Below are 9,388 nucleotides of genomic sequence, written 5' to 3' on the forward strand. Positions count from 1 at the left end.
TCATCTCAGGACCAATGACAAGCAATGAAATTTAATGTAGGTAAATGGCTGTTTCCCCCTACTCCAAATAGTGTTCAAATGTGGCTTTAAAATGCTTTGTTTTTCTTCAGTAGGGCTGAGATATAACTTCTACGAAAAAAAAATGATCTGTAAGCCTAGAAACATACTGATTACAGAACTAAAAGTGTAAGTTCAGCAATGGGTGTGTTCTATCTGAAGCGGTTTTTAAAGTGCATATTCAAGTGTAGGCACTGTTTGAAGAGTGTAACATCACGGCCACCACCTGCAGTTCCCGCATCCCGACTCAAGGCTGAGGAAGTGATTATGCACATAGCAGGTTCCTCAAAGACCATGTCTCTGATGCCTCATTTTACCTGCCAGTTTCAGGCTGGTTAAGAGTCACGATATCAGTGAGTACTAAAAAGGCCAACCACAGAATAAAAGCACAAAGAAATCTGCGATCGGGTACTTTCATTGCAGGTCAAAAATATTATTCGTGGGCCTGGCACGATAGCCTAGTGGCTAAAGTCCTCACGTTGCATGCACCAGGATCCCATATGTGTACCAGTTCATATCCCAGCTGCTCTGTTTCCCTTCTAGCTCCCTACTTCTGGCCTGGAAAAGTGGTTATGGATGGCCCAAGGTCTTGGGACCTGCACCTACATGGGAGATCCGGAAGAGGCTCCTGACTCCTGGCTTCAGATCAGCTCAGCTTTGGCCATTGCAGCCACTTGGGGAGTGAATCAGTGAATGGAATATCTCTCTCCTCTCTGTATGTCTGCTTTTCCAATAAAAGTAAATAAACCTTTAAAAATACACGTTAGAGGTAAGTAAACAACACTAAGCAGACGACAGAGGTGGTCCTCAGGACTGTTACATGGGATTCCAAGTGGAATCTGAGAGGATAAGGTGAAGCTTTTCTGATACTCTTCCTTCATCTTGTGGAGATTTGATTCATGGGATGACTTCTGCAACTGTTTGCAGCATTTATTTGCTGTCAGTTCCCAGTGGATGGGAAACCTGCCTTATAGTACTGACGTTTTGAAATCATGTCGCACTGAGCTCTGACACTGTCCATGTAGGCATGTAGTAGAGATTGTGTGAGAGAAAGGCAGGGAGCTGAGAACTCCAGTGGCATGAGCTGGTGTAGAACACGCGAAAGAGAGGGATGCAGTCAGGGTCACAGAGCCAGGTGTTAAGGGCAGAGACAGAGAAATTAATGAAAAAGCTAAAGGAAAATGATACAGGTGTTTCATAGAAAAGACAAACGTATGCAAATGATGGGAAATGAAAGAAACTGAAATATACACCATGGATTCCTGCTACTGTAGCAGAAGACACGCTACAGAATAAGACAGTACCTGCAAAACACACCTGACAACATACTTATTAAGACTATAAAGATAAACCTCCGCCTATGATGACAAAGAATGACAGCGTGCAAGAAGCAGAGACAAGGACTTGAATAGACACTTCATAAAATAAGTCCCAAGCTCAGTGATCACGGAGAACAAACTCATTTTCACCGATTACAAGGGAAAAAAAGGGAGAAGTAAGATCACAATTTACTATCACTCTTCTATTAAAAAACAAAAAGATCAGGTAAGTGTGGGTAATGACATGTGTCATTAGGATCCTTGTGCACTGTTGGAGAGAGGGAAAAATGGTGCAGCCACCCTGGGAGACAGTATGGTGGTCTCTCAAAAATAAAATGACCAAATGAATATAAGTTCCACTTTAGGGTGCATACCCAGGATCGAATGCAGGAACTCAAATAGGTGTTTCCCCATCTTCAGAGTAGACTGAAAAGCTGTAAGCAAATCAGCTATCTACTGACCAATTAACAGATCCGTGAGTCGTGTGCAGACAGTGATATATTTTCACCTTAGAAATGGAGGTGAAGGCTGACACACACTAAAACATGGATATACCTGCCTGACATTGTGACGAGCAGAACAAACCGGTCCCAGAAGATGAGTACTCTGCGTGTGTATGCCTGATCAAACCTGCAGAGATAGAAAGTCGAATGTCTATACCAGGGCTGCAGAGTGGGGAAATGAGGTATTTAATGGCTATGGAGTTTCCATTTGACAAGTTTAAAAGGGTCCTGGGTCTGGAAGCTGGTGATGGAGCTGTGTGTTGGCTGTGTTCTGTCAATGGCATGTGTTGCAAGTAACCCCCAGGGCAGCAGTGGCTTGAAAGTGGCACCTAATGGCCAATGTTTAGTTCACTTCCATGATTAATGTTGGTTATAAAAGGGCTTGAGGTTGGGCCTGGTGCAGTAGCCTAGTGGCTAAAATCCTCTCCTTGAACCCTCCATGATCCCATATGGGTATTGGTTCTAAATCTGACAGCTCTGCTTCTCATCCAGCTCCCTGCTTGTGGCCAGGCAAAGCAGTAGAGGATGGCTCAAAGATTGGGACCCTGCACCCAGGTGGGAGACCCGAAAGAGGCTCCTGGCTCCTAGCTTCAGATCAGCTCAGCTTCAGCCATTGCAACCACTTAGGGAGTGAATCAGCAGATGGAAGATCTTTGTCTCTCCTCCTCTCTGTGTATCTGCCTTTCCAATAAAAATAAATAAGTCTTTGAAAGTGGAGGAGGGCTGAAGGCTTGTAGTTTGATCTGCTGGTCTCTCTTACGTGTCCTCCTTTGCCCTGCCACCAAGGGAGGGAGCAGCAAGCCCTTCCACCATGCAATGAAGCAGTGGGCATCTTCCCCTTGGCCCCCCAGCCTGTAGGACGCTGAGAAATAAACGTATGCCTGCATGCTTCACACGGTCCCGAGTAGCCCTCCTCAGGCCAGCAGGGACTAAGGCATAATGACACTGAGCTATACCTTTAAAATGGATCAGGATGACAAGCCTTATTTGTACTTCAGTGCAACTTTAAAACATAAACCACAATGCACTATTACTACATACCTATCAGAATAGCAAAGAAGGAAAAAGACAGGAGATGCCAAGTGCTACTAATTAGATCAGCACTACACTGCCAATTAAAAGTGTAAAATAATGCAATCATTTTGGAATGCTGTCTGCACCATCTACTAAAACTAAACATGCACAGATCTCAAAACACCACGTAATCCTAGGTGTTTATACAAGTGAAAATACTTGTGTGTGTCTATTAAAACACTGAGCAATTCGTCATATCCTGAAACAGAACTGCCCAAATGCCTACCAGCCAAAGAATGAATGAATACATTGCTACAGTCACACAGCACAATATAAGGCAGCAATGTGAATGAATAGAACTATTGTCAGCAACATGAATGAACCTCACAAACATAATGAAGAGTAAGAAACCAGATAAAAGGTAAGAATTTATTTATTTTTATTGGAAAGGCTGATATACACAAAGGAGGAGAGACAGAGAGGAAAGATCTTCCATCCAATGGTTCACTTCCCAAGCGGCTGCAACGGTTGGAGCTGAGTCAATCTGAAGCCAGGAGCCAGGAGCTTCCTTCGGGTCTCCCATGCGAGTGCAGGGTCCCAAAGCTTTGGACCATCCTCAACTGCTTTCCCAGGCCACAGGCAGGGAACTAGATGGGAAGTGGGGTCGCTGGGATTAGAATTGGCGCCCATGTGGGATCCCGGTGCGTTCAAGGTGAGAACTGTAACCACTCAGCTATTGTGCCGGGCCCAAAGGTATACTTTCAAATGTATGTATATTTAATACATTATTTAACTTAGTATATTAATATGTAGCTACTTATTTATTTGGAAGTCAGAGTTACAGAGGGAAGAGGAGAGAGATCTTGTCTGCTGGGTTATTCCACAGATGGCTGCAGTAACTGTGTGGGACAAGCTGAAGCCAGCAACGGGGAGCTTCATCCAGGTCTCCCACATGGGTTCAGGGGCCCAAACCTCGGATCATCTGCTTTTCTCAGACCCTTAGTAGGGAACCAGATTGGCAGTGGAGTATCTATTTCAGTAACATGTGGGATGCCAGTATTGCAGGTGGCAGCGTTACCCCCTGCCCCAAAGGTACACCTTTGAGGTGCTCATGCTGTCCTGTTTATACTTTCTGTCTACTATTCTACTGTTCGTCTCTATGATTTTGACTATTCTAACTACTGTGGAAATGGAAGTCACACAGTGTTTTTTTGTGTCTAGCTTAAGCTGATTAGCACCAAGTACTCATTATGTACTGGTTAATTTGGTGTGTTAACTCAGAAAAAATGTATCAAGTTGTATACCTACTATTGGCATTTTTCTGTTTTTGCTACTTTTCAAAAGAAAAAAAACCCCTAAAAGCCAGCAGAGATGTGTGTGTGTGTCAGAGTGAGCAAGAACAAGACAGAGAATTGACAAACTACTTATAAAATTTATAGGTAAATTCAAAGAACCAAAAATAATAAAGAAAATCTTGAGAGGATACACTGGGAAGCATTTGCCATTGATTATCAGGATCACGGTGGGTTTAATTTTGGCACAAGGAACAATAGAACCAACTATGAGTCCTGTAATATATCAGTAAGTGGTGAGTTTCTGTTTTTTTTTTTTTTTTAAAGATTTATTCACTTTTATTGGAAAGGCAGATTTGCAGAGAGGAGAGACAGAAAGAAATATCTTCCATCCGCTGGTCCACTTGCTAAGTGGCCAGAGCTGAGCTGATCGAAAACCAGGAGCTTCTCCTAGGTCTCCCAGGTGGGTGCAGGGTTACAAGGTTTGGGCCATCTGCTGCTGCCTTCCCTGGCCACAAGCAGGGAGCTGCATGGGAAGTGGAGCAGCAAGGATGCTGGCTCTTGGAGATGGAAGATTAGCTGATTGAGCTATCACACTGGCCCCGAGTGGCCAGTTTTGCAACATGCATGTGAAGATAATTAACTGTGTCAGGCATAAAGACAATCTTAAAAATATATATACTGTTGGAATAACTGCGCGTCTCTGAAGAAAATTAACTTCTACCCTTCCATTTCAGTGTAAGAAAATTAACTCGAAAGAGGCTCTGAGCCAGAGGTATATAACATCTAGGAAAAAGGGCAATGCACAGTGGCTCAACTAGCTAACAACCCCTCCAAAAGAGCCGGCATCCCATGTGAGGGCCGGTTCATGGCAGGAGCAATGGGTATGTTTGTTTCTCACAAGGAAATGGTTAAAAACTTTGAAAGTCTTTACATGTTGTAGCTGTAACAGATTAAAACAAGAAAAGCTTGTTCTCCCACTTGTTTGAAAACCAGATGGCCCACATCAAGATGTTATCAGGGCTGTGGACTCTGAGTCCCGCACAGGACTCCTTCGCATCTCTGCCTTCGGCAGGCTCTCTGCTCAGGTGCTCAGGTTGAAGCTGCGACCCTCTACTGCGCCTACAGGCCTTCTCCCCTCTGAGAGGCTGTTCTCCGCGCACTCATATGTACCCGGGGGCTTTGTCATTGGTTTTAGGGCTAACCTGGATGGCCCAAAGTAAGGCTACTAAAGTCCTTAATTGTACCATAAAGACCCTTTTTAAACTTTTTTAATTATTTACTTGTTTGAAAGGCAGAGAAAGAAAGGAAGACAAAACAGAAAAGGAAGAGGTCTTCCATCTGCCTGGCCATTTGACAAATGACCACAACAGGCAGGGCTGGGCTAGGCCAAAGCCAGTGACTGGGAGCTCCATTCTGTTCGCCCAAGTGCTTGGGCCGTCTTCCTCTTTTCCAGGTGTATTATCCAGGAGCTAGATCAGAAGCAGAGCACCAGGGTGCTAGCATCATAGGCAGTGGCTTAACCCACTGTGCCACAATGCCAGCCCCTGTTTGTAATTGACAATGAACTATTGTGCTCGTTTGTTTTAAAGTCTGTTTTGCCAAATATCATTATATTCACAACTTCCAGTGGTTAAGACATGGTCATGTATTTAAGATGTGCCCATCACCCAATACACATGCACATACAATTGAATAAAAAAGTATATCACAGATAGCAAGAGCTAGGTTGTCTATCAGAAAAAGCAAATCAGCAAGGAGGATCAGCTAGAACGAACCATATGGTGCCAGTTTAGCATCACAGGTATCAGCATGAACTTACATTAGTGTGTGCACGGATGGAACAAAAATAAATAGGGGTCATGAGTATATTGGTGGGCATACATATATGAATTACTAGCAAGTTGGAAGCAATGACATAGATAACAACGAGCAGACCCATCACCCAGGTCTTGCTTTCTGAATATCAGACGCCAACAGGCAAAACCAGTGCTCCTTGAAGAAATGATTGTGTCTCAGGCAAAATGCAGAAAAAAAAACAGAGCATGAGCTGGGAGTATCCTGTAGGGCCAGAAGGAAAGGATGTGTCCAGGAAAAAAAGAAAAACCTCTATGCAGATAGAAGTTAGATTAGTAACTGCCCAGGGCTGAGTTTGAGAATTAATAGAGCAAAGGCAGTGGCAGGAGCCATGGTCATGCTTGCTGAGAGCCCCAGGACCCTGTACATGAGCCCTCCTGTGGAGTACTGCATTCAGCATTTGTGGCTCTCTTGTCTGTTCCCAGGCACTTTGCCCTGACCTCAAGCCTGCAGGGTGTATCTGTCACTGTGCTCATTGCCCACACACATTGTCTGTCCCCCCAGAAAAAAAGGAGGAAGTCCATGTTACAAATATATACATTCCCAAATATGTTAGGAATGTTTCAACTAGGCTAATAAGGTGACTACTTCTACCCAAATCCATCATGTAGACATCACTGTACTTAAAACAACACAGCCTCACTGGGCCTCCCTGCCCTGTGCAAATATTAGTCTTTAACTGACATGACCAAAAACAGATGTTTCATATCTACAATGTTTTCTCACAAAGAGTTTCAATAGAAATATTTTAGCTCTTCAAATATGCCCAAATAAAATATTTGGTCTTGAATGTTCTCTTTTAAAAGCCAGCGAGCCTTGTCTCCGTCATCACAGAAGCAGCATCAATCAGAGCCCTGTTTTTATTTTTCATTTCTCATCTTCAGGCTAAGCAACAGTGAACAGTGAAGATGATGGGATTGTGAACTCTGGTGATTCAGAGATGATTTTTAAAAAATGCATGCTTCAAGCCATAAAGCTGAGAAATGCCAGGGACATTTGCTAGAAAACCTGCGTAGTGAGTGACTTCTCTCCCATGGATTTCCATTATGAAACCAGAGGTGACTTTTGGTTAGAAGAAAATTGTCTCTGGATTAAATTAAAATCATGTACATTTTAGTGGTCTTAAGAGAAGCATGTGTCACACTAAGACTTAATAGTACCCACCTCTCAATATCCTCTATATTCAGCGTATCAATATATATCATTACTAGTGAGTACAAATTATCCAACACTCCGTGTTAATGCTCAAAATAGGCCACAAGCAAAAACATGAAAACTGAAAATATTTTACAGCAATGTTCTATCTGGTGTTTTGCTTAACAATCAGCTGAGAGTCTTGTTAATTCTGATGCAAGGAGAATCTGAGGCTCTGCCTTTCCAGCAAGTTCGCCCAGGATGGTTTTTCTGCCTGTCTTCCACAGGTAATTACACTTACCCTAAGGGCGTTGGTAATAGTTTAAGTGAAACAAATATCTTAAATCCATTTGTTCAAAACAAGGAATATTTCTAATTTCATTATATATATATATATAAAATTCATCATCTATAAATGCATGATATATAATTCATCATAATTCATCATAATTTCATTATAGACTTTTTAGGGAACATTTATTCAATGATAAGCTATCTCTTACAGATAATATATAGCTGTGTGTTTGTTTTTAGGTAACGTGGGAGCCAGTGTTGTGGGGAGCGGGTTAAACTGCTACCTGAAGCACCAGCAAGCCACGCAGAGTGCTGGTTTGAATCCCATCAGCTCTGCTTTCCTGCCAGTGCACCTGGGTCAGCAGCAGCTGATCCCGGTATTCACACGGGCGAGCTGGGTTGTTTCCGGTTCCTGATTTGAGCCTGGCCCTTTCCGTTGCGTCTATTTGGGGAATGACCTGGAAGATGTAGGATTTCTTTCTGTCTCCTCCTCTTACTCTGTCACTCTGCCTGAACTATAAATGAACTATAGTTTCTTAATTTTACAAAGATAAATAAACTGCAGCCTAATAGTCTGTGCCTTTGGATTGGAATGTATAATTCACTCACCTTTAGGAAACTGTGAGGATTGTTAAATTTGGGCTGCCTGCTTTTTGGAATTTACGCTCCTAATCTCCCGATCTTCGGCAGTTGTCAACACCCTCTTTTGGACTTAGTAGCCAACAGAGTTGAGGCTTTCCCTTTGAGTTGTGGCCACCGAATGGCTTGGATGGAGTGCATCGCGGAGGCAAGCTGTCCGTCTGGCGGCAAGCTGTCCATCTGGCTCTCCGTCACTCTGCTCTGCGGCTCCTGCCTAAGCCTGGCTGCTTCCCGTGCCTGTACTAGCAGTTCTGTGTCACAGATGTAAGCTCCACTGCCGGAACTATGAGCATAGCTCTAAACTGAATTTTGTTTTTGCATTGAAGACATGCTCCGAAGAAGGTATCAGTAGAAGTAATAGCTATGTTAGCTCTGGAATGAATCTTGCGGAACAAAGAAATCCTGTGTCTGAGTTAACACCTCAAACTCAACTAGCAAGTTAAACCTTTTAATTCTTACATATGACAGTAAGATCTGGACATTGAGTTGGGCATCACATTATTTTCTTGAACAATCAGCAGATTATGTGAACTAGATTAAATATTCAATGTCTTTAAAGTAAGATTTCAACTAGGACAAAATGAGTGCTGTAATTTAAATTAAGCAAATAATAATAATAATTAAAAACTACAAATTTAATTAAAATTAAAATTTAAAGCTGTTAAATGTTTATTAAATTTTAATTAAAATTTATGAAGGTACAATTTTATAAAATAATAAATAAATATAGTAAAACAAAATGATAAAATGAAATAATAAAATAATGAATAAATGTAAGTTTTGTAATTTTTACTTAAAAATGTTTTTATTTTAATTTAAAATAGGGCCCAGCACGATAGCGTAGTGGCTAAAGTCCTCGCCTTGAATGCACCAAGATCACATATGAGCGCAGGTTCTGATCCCGGCAGCCCAGCTTCCTATCCAGCTCCCTGTTTGTGGCCTTGGGAAGCAGTTGAGGACGGCCCAAAAAGCTTTGGTACCCTGCACCTGTGTAATGGGAGACCCGGAAGAGCTCTTGGCTCTGGCTTCAAATTGGCTCAGCTCCAGCCGTTGCGGCCGCTTGAGGAGTGAACCATCGGACAGAGATCTTTCCTCTCTGTCTCTCTTCCTCTCTGTGTATCTGCCTTTCCAATAAAAATAAATAAATCTTTAAAAATATATAAGATACATTTAAATTTTTATAATTTAAAATTATAATTAAAATTAATTTTAAATTAACTTTTAAGATTTAACTAAAATTTTAATAAAAACTTTAAAATTAAAAATCAAACTAAAAAGT

This window comes from Ochotona princeps, chromosome 3, assembly GCF_030435755.1.
Source record: "Ochotona princeps isolate mOchPri1 chromosome 3, mOchPri1.hap1, whole genome shotgun sequence".
Lineage (NCBI taxonomy): Eukaryota > Metazoa > Chordata > Mammalia > Lagomorpha > Ochotonidae > Ochotona > Ochotona princeps.